Consider the following 19717-nt stretch of genomic DNA (forward strand, 5'->3'; position numbering starts at 1 on the left):
GGAAAACATCATGGAGGAGGGAGGGAGAAAGAAAAACACACAGCAGTCAGTAATATTCTGGAAATTAAAGTAACCCTCCATTTAAATATTTTCTTTTTTTAGTATCAGTGACTGTACTGAGTTACTTTTTGGTGGGGCACTGAGACTGCCCAAGACCTAGGCTGCATTAGGGATAAGTTCATTCCCGTGGGCTGAGCCGGTGGCTTGTCATACCAGAGTGTGTTCATCTGCATCATATGGAGGATGTTAATTCACATCTCCATGGTTTAGTCTGGTGGAGTAGCATGCTATTTCTTACTGCAAATAGGGGAATAGCCACACAGAAGGAAAAAATAAGTTGCAAAAAATAATACCAGTTGCATGTTCCACATTTTCCACAGCATATGGAAAAAGCTATAGGAAAGCAACAGCAAGCTCCACTGCAAAATGTTGAGTCCCTTCTTTCTGCCATACTGAGCTGGGCAAAATTTAGCAGGCTAGTGGAAAACAAGCAAACAAATGGCAACAGAAAAGCCCTTATAAATCAGGCTAACAGGAAAGTAAGGCAGCAACTTATTCTTTCTGGCAATAATTAACTCTGATGACGGCCCCCCATCTCCCTTTTTGAAATATGTAGCCGAGGGTTGTGGTGCCTGTGAAGAAGCATTTGCTCAGCAAGGGAGCAGCTGTCAGCTGCATGCTGATTTCTCCTCCCTAGGAACAGGCTTTAGCACACTGTGATATGGGCAATGCTTCACAGTTATGGTAAACACTTAGGATATTTGTCATGTATTGTTTGTGCCTACATGACACCTATCATTTTAAATCTGGCAGCTGAGATATCTGTCTGTGATTACAGTGGAGCTGCACTGATTGTCTAAAGTGAAGATATGGCTAAGAGAATGACCTTCCTCCTAGTAAATCCTTAAAAATTAAAACTAAAATACCGCTGAATTTTTTGTTGCTTAGTAGAACCTTACGTGGTTGTCTGAAGGTCATCCCTATCTCAAAAATGGGTTGCTCACAGGAAGCAACATCACATTGAGACAGGTGGAGCTCTAATGGCTACCTTCAGTCTTCCCCAGACAGAAAGGTCTACACTGCAACTACCAGCACTGCCAGCAGTACTGCAGGAAAGTTCCTTATCTGATTAGGTAATTGAAGTTGTCATCAAAAAAAAGCATTAGCAGAAAGAGCCCAAACTGCAATTGTATGAGCAGCCTTAACCCTCAAATGCCTGAACTCTCTGAATGCCATATTTCTCAGCTTGCACTTGCTTGTAATGCCTTTCTCAGAAGACACGCAAACCAGCAGTGTAAGAACCACAAGTTTGAGATCCTCTGGCAGCAGGAGTCTTCTTGCTTTTGCTCAATTAGAGATGTGAGCATTTCCACTACTTCTTGCACCCTTGCCTCCTGCCTCAGGGGAATCTAGCAGTCAAATTCTTTGGATGGTTAATTACTCTAGCTTGGGCAATTCTATGGTGCTAGCACTCAGCCTGTGGGTGTCTTCCCACGACTGGAGACCAGATTTATCCCCAGCCTATCCTTGAGGCCCACTGTGCCTTCTTTCTTGGCTGTTTTTGTTATTCACAGTACACCTTTCCCCTGGAGGCTCATGCTTTTTGGGGCCTTTGGACTAGAAATTAAAGTTTCAGGTGTAAGTCATAGTTTATATAACAGACATTCAGAAAAAAATCTTAGTTCTCCTGTCATTTCCATCCAATCAACATGTACTGAAAAATTAGTATGTATCCATCAGTGCTGACTGAGAAAATAACTCCTGAGACAGCAGTTTTTTTACAGTAAATCTGTAGTAACCTGAACCAGAGTTTATAATTCATATGCAGTTTACTCAAACTCTTACAACACTTGTGTTCAATGTGGGGAATATATCTACTCTACAAATCATTTATCTTGGGCTTTTCTTTATTAAGCAACAATAAAGTGAGAAATTGTTGAATCATAAGTTTTCATTAGCAGTCATTTATCCCATGCTCTAGTTAACCACCTGGGACTCTACAGAGGCATGCTTGTGGTGTTAGTTACTCAGACTAAGACATGGGAGAAAAAGTAGTAGGAATTTCTTGCAAGCAGAGCTTTTTCACAGTCTACAAAACAGAATGATGATGGGAAACATGTCAAATGCCAATAGATGAAGTACATCTATGAAAAAAGTGAAAACTAAGTGACTGCCTTTGAAAAACCAAAGCATTACAAAGGAAACAGATGTGTGCTATTTCTGAAAGCAGCTCACAAAAGGGATGAGTGAGCTTTTTGGAAGCATGGTATTGCTTCAGATCTTCTGAAGAAAGGCAAGAAAATATAAACTCTAAATATGCTATCATCCAAATAAAACCTGTATTAGATCCTTAGATCATCTTTTGCTCAGCTCTGGTGAATTTTTCATTTTCTGCTGTCACTGAGTTATGTATGTGGTCTTGCTTCAAGAATGATTGTGCCGTTACTGCCCACAACAGTACTCTTTCTGTAAAATTAATCTAATGTAGGAAAAAATGATGTCTCCAAGCTCTTTTCCACAAGCATAATATACACCAATCTAAAGACTAAGTCCAGAAATAAATCAGCACGAGTTTTGCTTCAGGAAGCACTATGGACCCTTCCCAAGGTATATGAAAACTGCAGCTTTATTTGTTTGTTTGTTTGGGTGTTTATGTGTGTGCATGTTGGTTTACATCAGGTAGTTTATAACTTTTCTCCCAAGACTGCGTTTTTTTACCTTCTGGCACTCTTTGCTACCCCAGCTGGAATGCAGTTCTGGGATGTATACCTACTCTGAAAGCCAGAGCTACCAGATGGTGGCACAATCTCCACCAGGAGGTTCTAGAGCAAAGTGTTTCACTTTTTTTTTTTTTTTTTTTTTTAACAAGCCCTCATTACAAAGAGGTTATTTATAGTGTTGTTCTAATAAGAAGCCAAAACAGAGCAGCCTTTTATTAGAACTCGCAATAAAGGGCATTACACTGAGGCCTCCCTGTAAATACCACTAACTGTGCAAAAGTTGGCCTGGGTATTAGCAGAGAGTTCACTTAACTAGGAAGGTTTTAAAGAGCTTAAGCAGCATTCATTCAATTAATTCCACATGTGACAATGTCATTTTATCGTAACTATTTAAGAACTCAGAAATGAGGAAAAAAAAAAAAAAACCAAAAAGAGAAACTGTTCCCTCATGAGCTTCCTCTGAAGAGTTTTATTAAAAGTCCTGTAAGTTTGCCTGTTTGAAAATATCCATTTAAAACAGCCTTTCCACAGTTCAAATACAGAAAATTTGGAGTTAATAACAACAACAATAATAACAATAATAATGATGATGATGATGATGATGATGATGATAATAATAATAATAATAATAATAATAATAATAATAATAATAATAATACCCTTATCTTCTAGGTGAATGTAAGTGGGTGAGAGAAAGCAGCAGAGGAGCTCCTTTTGGCTTACTCCTCTGCAGTGAAAGTGTTTTCTGTAAGTCCTGTCTGAGGCATCTTCAGCCAGGGAATCTAATCTGAGGGACAGGGCCTTGCCCCCTCCTGAGCACAGGCTCCTGGAGGGCATGCTTTGTTTCAAACAACCCATGAATAAATTGTGGTTTTCTCTGTCTCCTGAAGTCGTTGGAGTGCAGGTGAAGAGCAGCCCCCAGGCTCCAGAAACATGCTCCAAATCTGGCTTAGGGATGGAGCATCCGGCTCACCCCTGCTGCTCCTGGTGCTGCTGGCCCCGTGCCCAAATACATCCATGCTGTCTACGCTAATTTTTGGGCTTGGGCTGCAGGACAGGTGCTTTCTCTCCTCCGCAAGTGCAATAACGCATTGCGTTACAGCCGCAAGTGCAGCTTCGGGGAGTTTTTGAGGAAAGGGGGAAGGAGGGGCAGACGAGAGAGAAGGAATCGAGGAGACAGATGTGCGTGTCCGCAGGAGACAGCCGGTTTTCGCTGGTGCGGCGGGCAGGGACGGTGGCAGCTGCCCGCTGTGCCGAGCATCTCCCGGGAGCCGCGCTCCCCGAGCTGCGCCGCCGCCGGCTCCCGGGGGAACCGGGGCTGGCAATGCACCCGCCCGCCGCCGAGCGGCACCAAGGCACCGAGGCACGGCCAGGTCCCCAAAAACATACCCCATCAAGGCGGCAACACGGGAAACTGGGCTTTTCCCTCTCTGCCAGCAGGAGGGGGGTGGGGGCGACGCTGCCCGGGGAACCCCTTAGAGCCTGTCCGAGGAGCGTGAGGCAGCCGGAGTCGTTCCTGCTGATCACAAGCAAATGACTGGAAAACTTGTGGGTCTGCAAGTGAGACTTCTCAGTTCTTAAGCAATAGCAAGGACAAGTTTCTGGAGCGGCAGGGTGAGTTACACAGCGAGGAAGGGAAATTCCAGCCCAAATTCCAGCTTTTGTCTCAAGCTTCCCTCCTTGCATGTCACTATGTACCAAGCATGCCTGTAGATGGCGAAGCCAGTCTGGTGCACAAGTGGCTTCACTGACTTAAAAAAAATCTATTCTTTTGTTCACATAAAAACTAGGGAAAATGAACTATGCCGAGGGCTTTGGATACCCAAGAAGTCCACGTTAATGGAGCAGAGTTATACCCCTCAAAAACCTCACTGCATGCTTTGGTAACATCCTCAAGGCGCATAGGACTCTTTGAACCATGGATGCAGGGACAAACTAAACACAGAGCAAGTTACTCTGATGTAGGAAAGATCCCATACATCTGCCAGTGGTATAACAACAAACAATTTTGGAGAGTCTGGATATGTTGGTTTTGAATTGCTTGTAAACTCTGTTAAAAAGAGAGACATTTTTAATATTGTCATTTATGTAAGATGCTACTAATATTTAAATTAGCAAAGTCAGCTTTACTCCTCTCAAAGGCAATGAACTGAGAGTTCAGGCTTATTTATCCAGGCATTCTAGAATACAGGAATGCTAATGAAGCATTGTTATTGAACATAGCAAAACATTTTGCAATAGACAAAATTAAGAAATGCTTATACCATTTAGTGTGGGGATAAAACCATCATATTTAATGGTTGTTTAAGGTGAAGCTGGGGATCTCTAGCTACTCTTACAACTTTTTTTTCTATTAACTGAAAAAAATGGAGCACTGATAAATGGTTGGGATTTCCTAGTTAAGATCTTCATGTGACCCAAGCTGTAAAGAATACTGAACTCATTTTCTTGTTTCTACTGTGCAAGTGTGCAATATATCCTAGGTTTAATTCAGTGGTTTTCATACAGATGTTTACAAGGACAAAACTAATTAAAAATAAGTATTTAACTGGCTTATCTTCATTTGGCATTCAATATGGGCCTGGAGGAAAGGTTTCCAACAGCCTATGCTGTGCAGTAGCCCCTTCCCTTACACTTCAAAAAAATGAGAGCATGTTATGAATTCTGAAGCCATTTCAGTATGCCATTAAGCTGATGCTTATGAGTTTTGTTCTGATGCTGTTGCTATGCCAATTTGAGACAGGAAAACAGTCTCTAAGCATTTACTGAAAACATTGCTCATCAACTGGAAAAAAAAAGAAAACAGGGAAAAAATCCAGACATCGATCTGGTACTTGAAGAGAAACACAAGCTCCCCTGTTCTGGCAGCTGGTTCTCCCACATGTACACAGAGCCCTCTCCCTGCCATTGTGAAATATTCACATATGTCAACCACCCAAAAATGTAGCGAAGAGCAAAAGAGCATTGTACAGAGGCAGTCACAGTGTTGCTGAGTTGATGCCCAACATCTTTACCAAGCTCAGGCCACACTGGGACAGTAACATTTTTCTCCCTAAGAGTTGATGAGCACAAACCCTGAACTCAAACATAGAAAGAGCAGTTAAACGGTATTTACTGGGTGATTTAGACAGTTTAAATCTGCCCTCTGAGCATCCTTTTCGACCATGAGAAATTAGTTTTTACACTCCCTTAGGCCTTTTGTGCCGTGGCCTGCTGAAGGAAGACATTGCAGGTGGACAGAGTGTGCAATTGGCTGAGGAGGTGATGTGATTTAATTGTGCAGGCTCCAGGCAAAATGCTAACTGTCAGGCAGGACCAGATGCTGCTGTAGTCCCATCTCTGGGCATCCCTCAAGGATAGAGTTAATGGCATGTGGCACTAGGGATTGCAAAACAGCACAGCTTTTTCCATCCATAGTAAAGCATGCTTCTTCTCATGAAATGTCTCAGCATTTAGTTGAAATATATTTAGAAGCATTTATGTTTGCTAAAACAGCACAAAGAAAAAACCTCAAACTCATTGGAACTCTCATTTGTAGTGAAGTATTATTATACTTTTATCCAAAGTAAAAGTCAAGAACAAGGCTTTGGTTTTCTAATCTTTTTTGGGAATCATAGTTCTTCTTTGTTTCTACCATTGTGTTCAAACTCGTGACATCATACTGTTGCTTATTGTATTAATATTTATTTTGTGTGCCAAAAAGTGTTTAAGAGCATCAGAAAAAGGAATTTGGATACTTTGCTTAGTGTTTATCCATGGGAAAGTTTTAGTTTTGGTTCTCAGTTTGAAGAAAGTTCTCAGAGCACATGAAACTCCTGCTTCTGACCAGCTGTTCTCTAAAGATCAGTCTGTGTTAAGTTAAGGTTGCTGCAGTCACCCAAGCCCCTCCACCCCTCTCCCTGCCCTCGCATGATGACTCAACTTCTAATGACACAGTCACACATGGGTTTTTCCACAGCACCTGTCCCATTTGACAGCCTGTAATGAATGAAAGGGTTGAGCAATGTTTATTTTTATCTTCTCTTTTCTATCTGAGCTCTGCTTTGGGGACAACTGTCAAAAGCATGTTTAACCACTCTCTTTTAAAGACTTGCATGCATCCTTCCAGTTACATCCCTGAGCTTATAAAATTGACCTTCAGAGTTACAGCTAAGTAAAGTCACAATTTCCAAGTGGAAGACTATTTTACTTTATTTTTCTGATTAAAGAAGAGAGCCAGCAGCATTTTGCATTTCTCATAAGGGAACATTTCATCTTTGGGGGGAAAAGGGAGCTCTTCCGGCTCTTCCACAGCACTGTAGTTTTAATAGAGAGAGTCATCCTGCCCCATTCCACACAAAAATGATATTACAGGTATTGCATATAAAATGTTCAGCAAGACAGCTGGCCATGGGACTGAGGAATGCTCACACAGACAATGCAAGCTGTGTCAACAAGCACTAGCTTAACAAGCATGTAGGCACAACTGCAAAAATAAACATTTCTTGTGCTTCCTTGATCCTTTTGAAACGATTGATTGATTGTCACATCACTTTCCCTTTCATTTTGTGGTTATTCTCTATCATAAGGAGGCTCATTTCCTTGTGCTGTTTTCCTTCTATCTGTTCCCATACTGGGAAGGTTTGACAGGAGCCTGACCAAGAAGGAGCTGGTAGAGAGACTGAAGAGATGCAAAACCTCAGCCCCTTCTCATACCCCAAACTTTCCTCCTCGGTCCTGGCTATTCTTCCCCTGGAAACCCACCCACTTCCATTGAATGTTTGCAGGCAGAACTTCTTCTGTGTGTGCACAGCCATGACAGGCAGCAGCACACGTGCCTGCCAGCTCCAGCTCATCGGGCATGCTTGGCCAGCAGAAATAGCAAAATGCATGCCTTTCCACTATAAGAAACCTGCAGTGAAACCTTTGCTAGGCATGATGCTTGCACAGGCAAAAGCATGAGTATTTACATCCATTTGTCAAGTGCTTTCACTTCTCCACTTAGCAGGAGGAGCAAATAGGATGGCCATTCAGGGGCTGTGCAGGGGATCAAACCTTTGGCTTTGTGTGCTTTACAACTGTGGCTCCCGTCTACTTACATCAGTCCCTTTTCACAGATTAGTTGCTCAAACCTCCATGGCTGGGCAGTAGTGGAGCAATTGGCCACAGGGGACTGTATCATTCTTTATCCATTACCAGAGTCATTGCTTTCCCTGGCATTGCTTTTCTCTGGCTTTTCCTAACACATGCAAGCACCTGCAGTCCCTATTTGTACAGTTGTGTATCCTTCAGGGAAGCTGCTCACCTAACCTGACCTTGTCAGATGCCTGCACTGTGTTGCAGGTGAGTAAAAGGAAAATGCTTCTGGATGTGGCCGTGTCCAGTGACTCCAGCTGCACTGCACACTGCTGTGCTTTCAGCGTGTGGTAAGAGAAAGCAGAAAGTAAAGACAACATTTACAGTGATCAGTGGGAAAAAGAGTGGGAGGCTTTATAGAAAATCTCTTCTCCAGATATTATTCACGTTCACATCTAAGCGTGGTTTTTCAGGGACCTGCCCATCTTGCCTCCCTTTCCCCTCCCACAGATTTCTGCTCAGTAGGTACCACAGGGGTAAAGCAGTCTTTATCTGAGACTCTGCTCATTAGCTATCAGTGGTTACTGTCATAGGAGGCTCACAGATGAGATCAAGGATTCATTTTTCCAGGTGATGGATCCATAAAGATGTTGCAGGTTCCTGCTGTAGGCCTGGCCCTGAAATGAGGCAGCAGGTCACAGCAAGCTTTGAAATACCAGCCCCAGCTGCTACCTCAAGGTTCAATTTAACCAGCACAGTTCCCCAGAGAATGACATTACCAAGATCTCTTGGTGAGCTGACTCCACAGGCTGGAAGGGAAGAATAATATTTCAAATGAGTGGACTGGCAGAGTTCAAAGGGATAATAAGCATTTAAATTCAACATGAAAGACATCTTCCTCTGCAGAGCTCTAGGATGGAATGTAGCCAGGCAGATAAGCTATTTAAAAGCCCCTTTAATCAAGACTATTAACATGGAGATTTTTGTCATAATTAAAAACATCCCCTTATTCAATCACCTTAAAGGGAAAGTGATACAAAATGTAATTTATTTTCTATTTGAATCCCTTATAAAAGAACATAAAAACCATTTTTTTTCCTTGCAGGCAATCACATTGTCATTAAAATTATCTTTGAGAGAAGATTCATTCATGCTCATATTTTAGCTTGTAGTGAACTGCTGCACTTGTATTTCAAAAAAAAAAAAAAGGTAGAAAGCCTACATTTTTACTTCCCAAGTGTTCCATTTTCTGACCAAATGCAATGGTGAGATAAGTTAAAAGGAAAATTTTTCTTCTCACATATTTCCTGATATCTCAGAAGATGCTGTAAGAAACAGTATCATGTCAGCTCATGCAGAAAGCATACTTTCTTTTTTGTTGTTTTTTTTTTGGGGGGGGGGTTCATGCATTTGGAAGTAAACCACATTAAAAGAAGCCTACCTACTCCACAGAAGGCAAAGCAGACAAAATAGCATCATGAACTTGTATTCAGCTAAGCTTGTGAGTACCAGATTGGGAAGATGACACTTCAGGAGATACAGAGCACTACCAATGCACCTCTCTCTTTTCCTAATCCAGGAGCTCTTAGTCCTGTCAGCTGCAGGAATCCCCTCTTCCCTCTAAGATAGTTGTTGACTATTCAGCTCACAGTGATGAAGAATAGAAGAAAAGTTAATAGGACCAGAGAAACTTTCTCAAAGCACCCACAGCAGGGATGCTTCGTGCAGAAACATGGCATCTGAATGGAAATAGGCAGTCCTTAGCAGGACAAGGGTTGCTGTTCACTTTGTTTTCAGGCAGATTTGCAGACCTGGGTGGTTACAGAGGAAGAGCAGCATATGGGACATGCGTGAAACCTTGCTGAGCCTCCCACGCAGTGCTAAGCCAGCTAGCTAAGAACCTAATCCTGGGCAGGGAAAATATCACCATCTGACACAGCTTTGCCAGTGTGAAGCAGCATTTCTCACAAGCTGATAAGCTGTTCAATGGTACAGCTGTGGTGAATCTGAGGATGTATCCTGTTGATCTTACTAGACCCAAAGAGGTTTCAGAGTCCTTTGCTTGTCATGCTCTTATTGTTTTGCACTCCTCAGATTTTTAGAAAATGTTTTTGCTTTGAATCCTTATTCATTTCAAACTGGAACTGACTGAACTGGAAGATCCAGAAGGAGCATAAATCACAATATATCATATACACCATCTCAGTGCTACCTCTGGTTTATAGCACAGCCATGTGCTAACCCAGCTCCGTTGTTTTGTCCTGGAACTTGACTGGCCAGCTTCTGAAAAAAAGCCTTTTGTTGGACTGCAAAACCTGAAAATAAATTTGAAAATTCCAGTGTTCTGAATGAAGCCTTGAGCAATGCACTTTATAGGTGCATCTTACCCTCTCATGGTGTTGAAAGTGATCAAACATCTCCTTACCTGAATTGAAATGCTGAAGCAGTTGCATAATCAAGCATCTGCTTGATAAGGTGAGACATCCCCATGCAAGCACCCATCTGTACAGCCCTAGTGTAAGTGCCTGTCTGAGCCAGAGAACATATGATGAATGGAAAATACCATGTGAGATTGCTGCCTGACAGGGCTCTTCGAAGATCAAGATTACCCTCCACTAAAAATATTAGATATGTGTATTTTGTCCTACAGATCTGTATGGGTTCAGAGCAGCATCTACCATTTTACAAGTGAGGAGCACCTGCATCACCATAGCTATTTATAATATAAACTTCATATCAGCTTTTCCAAGCAGGTCTAAATCACAGACATCATCTTGCTTTCCTTGGCAGCTTAGTCCTCTACCTTCACCCTTCAGAAACTTGATGAAATATGCTAATTTCCACCAGGCTCTATCTGTTCCTGTTCCTTAGAAGGTGTCTGTGCAGGCCACAAGCTGAACAGAGCTGTGCCAGTTTATGGCAGCAGGCATCAGCTGTGGTAAGACTTGTTTACCAAGCCTTGAGCACTGCCATGTTCTGCCCTGTGCATTACAGGCAGCCTTTCCTTGGGGGTACATGTCTGGAGGAAGAGAAAAGGCAGGATCCACCTGAGGTGCTTGGATGGTTCCTAGGCATTGAATCTATTTAGTCACTACTTGAAACTGAATCTATTTGAGGGCTGCTTGATGACTTTATTTAATAAAAAGGCTCTTATTTAATGCTGGTTACTCTTACATTTAGTGAAAAAAGAGAGATTATTTCCAATATTGTCTCCTCGGATAAGAAGAATTAGCTGCTTTTGCTGATATAATCTCCTCTTACTAAGTAACCAAGAAAGATTCATTATTGTCTCTTGAACCTAAAGAAATGTCAAAGGTATTAAAACATTGACATTTTGTTGCAGTGAGGTCTGTGAGATAAACCAGTTAGCTGCCTGAAGGCAAGATCTGAGATTACTCATCTGATTCTGTTGCTGTGATATGTATGGCATTGTGGCATAAAATTGCTGTGAGTCACCCACTCCCCTGTCAAGGTTCATACAAATGGCTGTGCACCATTTATCATGGTTATAATGGACTCAATAGGAGCAGAACTAGAAACTGAGAGCTGTTTGTGGTGCTGATTTTCAGAACAAAATATGACCTTGCTAGAACCTGTATTTTTTTTTTTCCAGCAGTGCCAAATGAAATTCTGCATATGACCTTATCAGATGATGCTGAGAAAAAATAGGATTAAATCATTTGGGCTCAGCCAGTTGGTACTCAGAATCATCTAAATGCCCTAAAAAAATATTATTTCTCCTAAATTAATATCTTTTCTTCCACCTATCTTTCCTTGTCCCATTTTTATTTCATTACAGTCCTTTTCAAGTCCATTGAGAAGACAACATGAAAAAATCCTTGCCTGGTGAAAAGACTTGTCCTGTCTGAGTGTTCAAGATGCCCATTCTTCTTGTTCACCTTCTGGGGACTGTGTCTACTGTCCAGCTGTAGCTCTGTCCTTCAGCCTTGTGCCTTTAAGCTTACCATGGCCCATATTTCTGAACTGCTTGAGTTAAACCACACAGAGCAAGACAGTTGTCATCCAGCATGTAGCAGCAGCCTGGGTTTCTCTCTTTGTTGCCCAGGACAGCCTGGGGGATGCCCTTGTCATGTTTCACCCTTCCTCCAGGTTGCCTGAAACTGTCACAGATCACAGCAGGACAGACATTCCACCAGCACATTTCTTCCCTTTCTCTAAGTATATGTTTTAGAAGCAATAAATACTTCTGGGCTTTCACAAAAAAAAACAAAGCCAAACAAAACAGGATTTAATAGCTTTTTTGACAGTTTGGAAAAGCAGATTAAGGGATTTTTGCATTTCTTTGTTATAGAAGGTGGCAAGTAATGAGCTGTAGCACTACAGTAATGAGCATCAGCCAACATTCTTTCTCCAATAACCTATGGCCTGGCTGGCACATAAACCAGTGCTAAAGCAAGAGGCCTTGGTGTCATTAAAAACCACATTTTCTTAAACACCACTGTTGAATTCAAATGGATTTTAATATCAAAATTTGCCGCGCTCCCGCCCCAAATCCCTTTTCTCTCAGCCCCGGCTAGCTCTTGTGGGGCGAGAGTGGGCGATGGAGGCACCCTCCGCCGCTCCCAGCTGGGGTTTGGAGAGTGCCTTTGTGGGTTCCGGGCAGCGCTAGCAAGCCTCGCGGTGGTGAATGAAGAGCGGATCCTGTTGGGGGCTAAGTCCGAGTTTATTGTAGCCCAACGGGGCCAAATATCCTAGAACGGTGCCAGCCAACAGGAACCAGCACAAGGTGCTTGCACTGGCTTATAAACTGTAAGGGAGGGGTATCCAACGACCAATGGGGATAGGGATAGGGGGTGGCTCCGGGATGGGGGGATATGGTGGGGTCCAATGGGGGAAGGATATGGGGGGAGCCCCAGGTCCTCGCCCAATCACCCGGTGCCCTGAGTAGAAGCTTCTGGATGGATGGGAAGGGGCACCGAGTGATAGACAAGGCACCCGGGGTGGGTAAAATGCCTCTTTCAGGGTGATGGATAGATACTGGGAAGGCGGGAAGGGAGGACAAGGCGGGAAAACTGGGGATAAACCAAGTTGCACACGGGGGTACAAAGGAATAAACCAATACATAATACAGGGATAATAAAACATATACATAACGCAACTCCACAAAAATTCCCATCACTACCGTCACTTCAACCTTCACAGAGTAAGGAAACTACTCAAGCTATAGCAAGGCTTTACTGCCTTCTCACTAACTCTGTTATGAACCCTGTTGTTTAACCTGGAGAAAAGATAAATGACAGAGAACCTCATTAATGTATGTGAGTATCTAACAGGAGGGCACAAAGGGGATGGATCCAGGTTCTTCCTGGTGGTGCAAAGCAATAGGACAAGAGGAAATGATCAGAAACTGATGCACAGGAAGTTCCACCTGAATATGAGGAAGAACTTCTTTACTGTGCAGATGACCATGCACTGGAAGAGGTTGTCCAGAGGGGCTGTGGGGTGTCCCTCATTATTCAAGATTTGCCAGCCCTCAGGTCTTTTTTTCTAAGGAGAATTGAGGACTCTGTCAGTTTTGAGTGGTGAGGTTTCTTCAGAGAGGAGGCAATAATTTATTGCTCTCAGACCCTGAACAAGTTTGATGTATCTTGTGCCCACCGCAGAGGGATTCACATCAGTGTCCATGGCCCTGGAAGCTTTCAGCTGAGATAGCTCAGCCCCCTAGAGATGGTAGGTTCCTATGCAATTACCCATGCTACCAACAGCTGTTTAGTTTAGAGTATTTTTCAGTGGTGAGCCCTCTCCCTGCCTCTCAAGAGCCCAAAGGCAAGGAAAGCCCATTCAGAAGGGCTGCCCTGTGGGGCTTTGCTTGGCCGCTGATGAGGGTTTCATTTTAACTCTTATTGCCACTCAGAAATGCTCAGTTTTACTGGCTCAAGTCTCCTCAAGACACACTCTCAACCACTCCCCACTCAACCATTCTCCACTGTTCCCTTGCTGGAAAGCAGACACAGCTGCTATGCTATAGCTCTTGCTCCAAGGAGGAAAGGGAAGAAAACAGCTGGATCACCCCAGTCTCCACAGGCCAGGAGCCACAGACACATTTTCATGTGGCTCATGTCTGCATGGGAAGAACCCACAGACTCAGTTTGTGAAATACATACTCAGATTTCTCTCCATGTCTCCTCTTCTTCACTTGAGGATGATCCAACCTTGATATTGATTATCTTTTTAATGTTAAAAACGATATCCCAGACTATTCTTATAAGCCTCTTGACATGTATCCAGATCCAGATGCAACCTGCAGGAACCCTCAAACTTAGAAGACCCAGAATTCACAGTGGACCCAGGCTGGTACTGGCACATGAGACACAGATATAGCCAGCAGAGGGACACCACCAAATAAAATCAACAGCTCCATCACAGCTTCCTGTCATTCTTTGCCTTTCTGCAGCTTTGTCTGCCTTCAGAGTGCAGGGAACAGGGCACACACCCCATAACACACCCCATAACACATCCAAGCAAAATGTCAAAGTGAAAACAATCTTTTCTGGGCTTTAGCTGCTTTTGGCTCTTCCTTCTCCTGGAGCCTGGACCCTGAATACACCTAACTCTCACAGCCATCCCTCCATCCCTAGGCACTCCTTTTGTCTTCTAGCTGAACTGTCCTTCCCTTGCCAAACATCTTCCCCAGGACTTCTGCCCCACATCCTGTCTCCACCCTGGCACAGCGGATGAGATCTGTGCACTTCCTGAGTCACTGCAAGCCAAATGGGCAAAGCTCAGCCCTGAGGATCTGTCACACCCTGACATGCCAGGCACAGAGAAGAAAATAACTCTGCTATCTTTTTCGGAGCAGGCTGCAGCTTCGTGCCTTCGTTATGTATTACTCTTGTCATCAGCCGAAAAGCACGTAGGAAAACAGCCAAGCCTAGCTTATCAAATGTGCCTGGTAAGAATATCTTGTGGTTTAAAGCCTTGGCACAGCACACAGCACAGGCAAGTGCTTCTGCTGCAACTGTTTGAATTTTCCTGGCTATTTTGGAGGGAGACCACAGGGACGAGTCTCACCCTGAAGTTGGTCATATGTGAGTGTCTTGCTGAACCAAGGCCAAAATTTCCCTACAAGAAAAAAGTCAGAGCTTGTATAAGCATGAAAATTAACAATAACAAAAAAATCTTTACTCTCATTTCCATAAGGCATGGAAGTGATGAAAAAATCAACAGTAAATTAGCTAGAGATGAACATTTGGATTCAGATTTCATTAATGTGCACATCTGGTTAAAATAAGCCTTGATTTATTGCAAGCTCTGAGGAGATGTATGGGCCTCTATTAAGAAATTAGGGAGAGGTGTCTCCCTCCTCCCCCAGTCACTTTGTTTCCTGTTTCAATTTCATAATAGCCAGTTTGAAATTTCCACAAACACTAATGGGATCTGTTTTCCCTCATGAGAGTTCATTCCACCTCCTTTGATAATCAAAGACATGACAAGGCAGCAGCCTCAGCACAGTCTGCCAGGATGGACTTGGCAGTGTTGCAAAGGGCAAGTCTGCCCTGATGGGGAAGATTTTCTGTTCCCAGAAAGACAACACAGCATTTATAAAAAATCACTCTTCCAAATTAATGAAATGGCTTGCATTAAGTGGGTGTTTAGCTAAGCTGAGCACCAGGTACCTGATGGTGACATTAAGCACCTGAGGGTGGGAGTGGCAGTGCCAGCCATGGGGAGCTGCAAGTGCTGTGATTTTTCCATGACCAAGAAGCCCTGTTCTCCTGTCCCATTCTTGACAGGCTGCTGGAGTTCTCAGCCAGCCCATGGGCACACATTTTATGCCCCAAGACTGCAGGATGCTACTGCCTGCACAGGCCCATGGTATGGGTAGTCTAATCTGTTGCTGCACCCCTAAAAATTGTGGTTTTAAACCTGATATTGTAAAAATTGCCCAAAAGGCAATCTCCATCCTCTCAGGGGGAAACTGTTGGGATAAGATTTATGTCCCTTCTCAGGTGCCCAAGAGTACAGAAGGGTAAAGGTGACTCCAAATAACCCCCATGTATATCATTGTTTACTCCTATCAAAAGTTCAGCTGGCAGTGTTAGGTGTGTGAGGGAGAAATTAAGCAGCCGTGGGTTTCATGCAGCAGCTAGAGCTGAATGTACTCAGTTATTGCTCAAGCCCACACAGTAAGGCTGTGGAAGAGATACATGCATAATTCATATACTTTTAATTAAATGGTAACATCTTTCAATATATTGAATTTACTGCAATTACATTTATTGCAATTACATGTATCTCTTCACACTCTTTGACCTACTAAAGCATCATTTTTTTTTTTTCTTTCAGTTACAGTATGAGCATAAACAACACTAAATGAACTTTAGGACTAGATGTGACAAAGGAGACCTGGAGCTGTTCCAGGCTGTCCCCACTGGAGAGAGCAGCACCAGAACAGGGATGCCCAAGGGCCACTGAGGGAGATAGCTGACCCACAGCTGCAGGGAACAAGTCCTGCATGTCCTATTGCTCCTCCTTGGGGGTTGGATACAATGTTCTTGGAAGGGTTTTCAAGCAAGCAAAGCTGTCCTGCAGGAGCTTTTTTCAAGCAGTGCAGCCGGGGTGTGCAAGCTGTTGGGAACAGTGGTTTGGGATTGGCAGAGGTGGCCCTTGGACACCGAGACACCGCAGCACTGCACAAAGATTTTGTTCATGACAAGGGTGTCCCCAGAAAGTGGAGCCTGGCCCTTTTGCCATTGAATTTGTAGGTAATGCACACAACTAGGAGATGTGTCACCTCTGACAAGCAGGCAGCTGAGACCCACCATGGCACGTTTTTCTCTGCCAAACTCATTGCTCGGCTCCCCCCAGTCTGTAATGGGATCTGTGGGTGCAGTGCAGGGTCAGTGTCTGGGTCTGCTGGGCTGTGCAGGCCACAGCACAGCTGTGTTGGGCACCACTCTTGTGTGGGAAGATGTTTCAAGACACCAAGGATGGGCCACAGGATTGACAGTGCAGGGATTCAAGTCACTGCACTAATCCAGTTTTTCCAGAGTGGGAACCTAAATCACCTTGCTGGTGAAGAATGGGAGATAGAAATCCCACAAGGGTAGAATGAGGGTGAAGTAAAGAGGGCTCTCTCTCTTCTACCACATCCCCCATTTTTTTCCAGAGCTTTAAAGTTTAGCACAGCAATACGGAGCAGCATAGCCAAAGACCTCAGTGGTAGGAAGGGATAAAAGGGTGGTTATTGCTACCATGTAGGATTATGGTGAGGACAGAGAGGCTGCAAAAATACCCTGACTGAAGCAAGAAGCAAGGAGAAAGAAAGGAAAGAAGAAGGGAGGAAGCGTGAGAGGAAGAGAAGGAGAAAGAGAAGTAGGGAAGGAAAAGGAGGGAAGGAGAAACAGAGGGAGGGAGCCAGGGAAGGAAGGTGACTTTTATCACACTGCTTGGGGATACCTTCATTCACTAAGGCCTCACTGATAAAATGGATATTAACCATCCAAAATACAAAAGCAAAATCACTCACTTCAAGGGTAGGGCAAATTAAAATAGCCTCTCTTTAATACTGCTCCTCTGTGTCCTTCTCTGGTGCCATGGAGCAAGCAGGAGAGTCACTGAGGCTGAGCAGTGTACCCACAGGTATTTACTGGACTTGATGGGAGCTCCTGCAGCCCTGGATGATGGCAGTCCCTCACTAGCTGGTCTCTAATGAGAGACCATCTTATGGAGGTTTCCTGGCTGGCAAGAAAACCTGTTGTGCTTTAACGCCTGTTAGACACAGGACCCAGGACAGCAGGAGAGTGAGAGATGAGTGAGACAGAGGAAAGGTAGAAAAATGCAGATGGAGGAGCACCTTCTGAGGGTCAGGGTAAGCAAGAGTTGGCAAGGGCCTTCAAAAGGGCAAAAGATTTTCAGCTGGAAAGTCAACAAAGCCAGAGGTGCTTAGTGTGGAAGGGGTGCTCAAAAGGGTAAAGGGAGCAGGCACCCATGAAGCAGTCTGTGAGTGAGTGCCAAGCAGAGGAGGGAGGAGGATTGGCAGGGTGTCACAGAAAGGCACTAAGGGGCTGTGAGGCAGGTCAGTAGAGGAGGAACCTTCTGTTCCCAGTGGCTTGCAGTAGCCAGGGCAAGTTGTCAGGAGCTCACACTGAGCCTTGGGCTGGTGTTGAGCTGGAAGTGGAGAAAGGGGAGTGCTCTCGGGCTGCGGAGATAAGCCAGCTCCAGCACTTCCCATCCCTGTCTTCACACACCAGTAGCCTTGACGGAGGTGCTTCCCAGGGGCTGTCATCCTGGCCTTGCCACAAAGGAGCTGTGAGCCAGTGTGACAGGGGCACTGCTGTTCTCATCCGGAGCAAGCACGGGTAGTGCAGCTCTGCTGCAGACCTTGCTCTGTTCCTTGAGCAAAGATTGGTCCTGTGGGGTTTAGTCAGCTTTGGAGGGCACAAGTTTGAAATGTGTTTGCAGGCGGGAGGAGTAATCAGTCTCACAATGATGCTTCTACCACTAAATGTCTAATTTTGCACACTCAGGTAGAGAGCAGCTCACACTGACTTTTCTCCCCAGAGCCTCATGCATCTACTAATGGCCTCACAAAGCAGCCTCCAAAACCTCAGAGCCTCAGCTCTTACAGGTGCCTCTTATATACACAACCACCCCAGCTCTCAGCCTCAGTAGCCCCAAACCCTCACTGAGTGGCCATGGAGCTGCAAATATCTCAGCTCCCAGCAAGGCAGTGCACATCCCACCTTGGAGAATGAAAAGGTTGAGTCAGCCACAGCAAGAAATGCACCCCAAGAAGGACAGAAGTGCTGGGTGCTATTAGCACTCCTCCCTCCAAAAAAATTCCACCCAATCTTTGTTGTCTCATGCCAAACCACCTTGTGCCCTTGCTAAGCCTGGCATTGCTGGAAGGGGGCCAGCAGCCACAGCAGAGCATGAGACAATTAGCACAGAAATCATGTTTTTTTGTTGTTGTTTTTGAGAGCGGCAAGGCAAATAATTAAAAAAACAACACATTTGAGTTCTTCACATCATGGAGTCCCTGGGATGCTAAGCTGACTAACCAAATATCTTTTATGAAAATAATTTTTGCTGTGGTTTTCTTGGATTTCCATATGAGTTTGATAATAAAAGGCAGAGGAAAAACAATGCAAGAGGGTTAACTTGTTCCCTGATTGAATAACTAAATAATCACTGCATGAAACAATAAAGATCCATGTGGCTTTTATGCCACTCTGATGACACAGCTGAGCACTCCCTGGCATTATATAGCAAATACACACACTGTAGAAATACTCATTAAAAACCAATATAATTAGTATTAATTGCATATTGCTTATGTAATGAGGCAATTTTATATTTGTAATTTTAGAATAAAGTAAAAAGGCAAATAATGTTTTAGGTAGTAGTTTGCCATCAGGCTGCCCAAAGGTGACAGTGTGGGTTTTTGCTGTTCTTGCTGTTGTTTCTTCTTGTTGCTGTTTCCCCCTATTCTCCTGACCATCACAGACCCTAAAGACTGGTGAGGAGATATCTCACAGGCCCAATATGCTCCTGGCAGCACATAATATGTAGTTGTAATGGTCAGGGTTGTCAAAAACATCTGATGCCACAGCCAAACTGCTCTTATTTCCAGCTTCTCGCAAAAAGGGCAAGCCTGCTCTCCTCATCTGACACCAGAAGCTGGGATGCTCCCATGAACCTGTCTTGGGATGGCTGGGAAAGGGCAACAGTTGGTCTTTTATTTCCCTCATTCCCTGGTGTATCCTCCCGCACATCTGGCCACAACAAACATGACTCAGGGTTTGCTGCAGGGCTGCCCTTCAGGTCAAGTAGTACTTGGGCATGGGGCCCAGCACTGACCAGCCCAAAGGCTTCACTGTACTTGGCAAAGACATGGCCTTTGTCTTTCTTGAGGCCTGGGGTTCCCTCACCTTGCCTGTGTCTGCACCCTGATGGGTGCCTTCCTACCCCCTTGCTGC

This window comes from Lonchura striata, chromosome 2 (genome assembly GCF_050655825.1).
Source record: "Lonchura striata isolate lonStrDom1 chromosome 2, ASM5065582v1, whole genome shotgun sequence".
Lineage (NCBI taxonomy): Eukaryota > Metazoa > Chordata > Aves > Passeriformes > Estrildidae > Lonchura > Lonchura striata.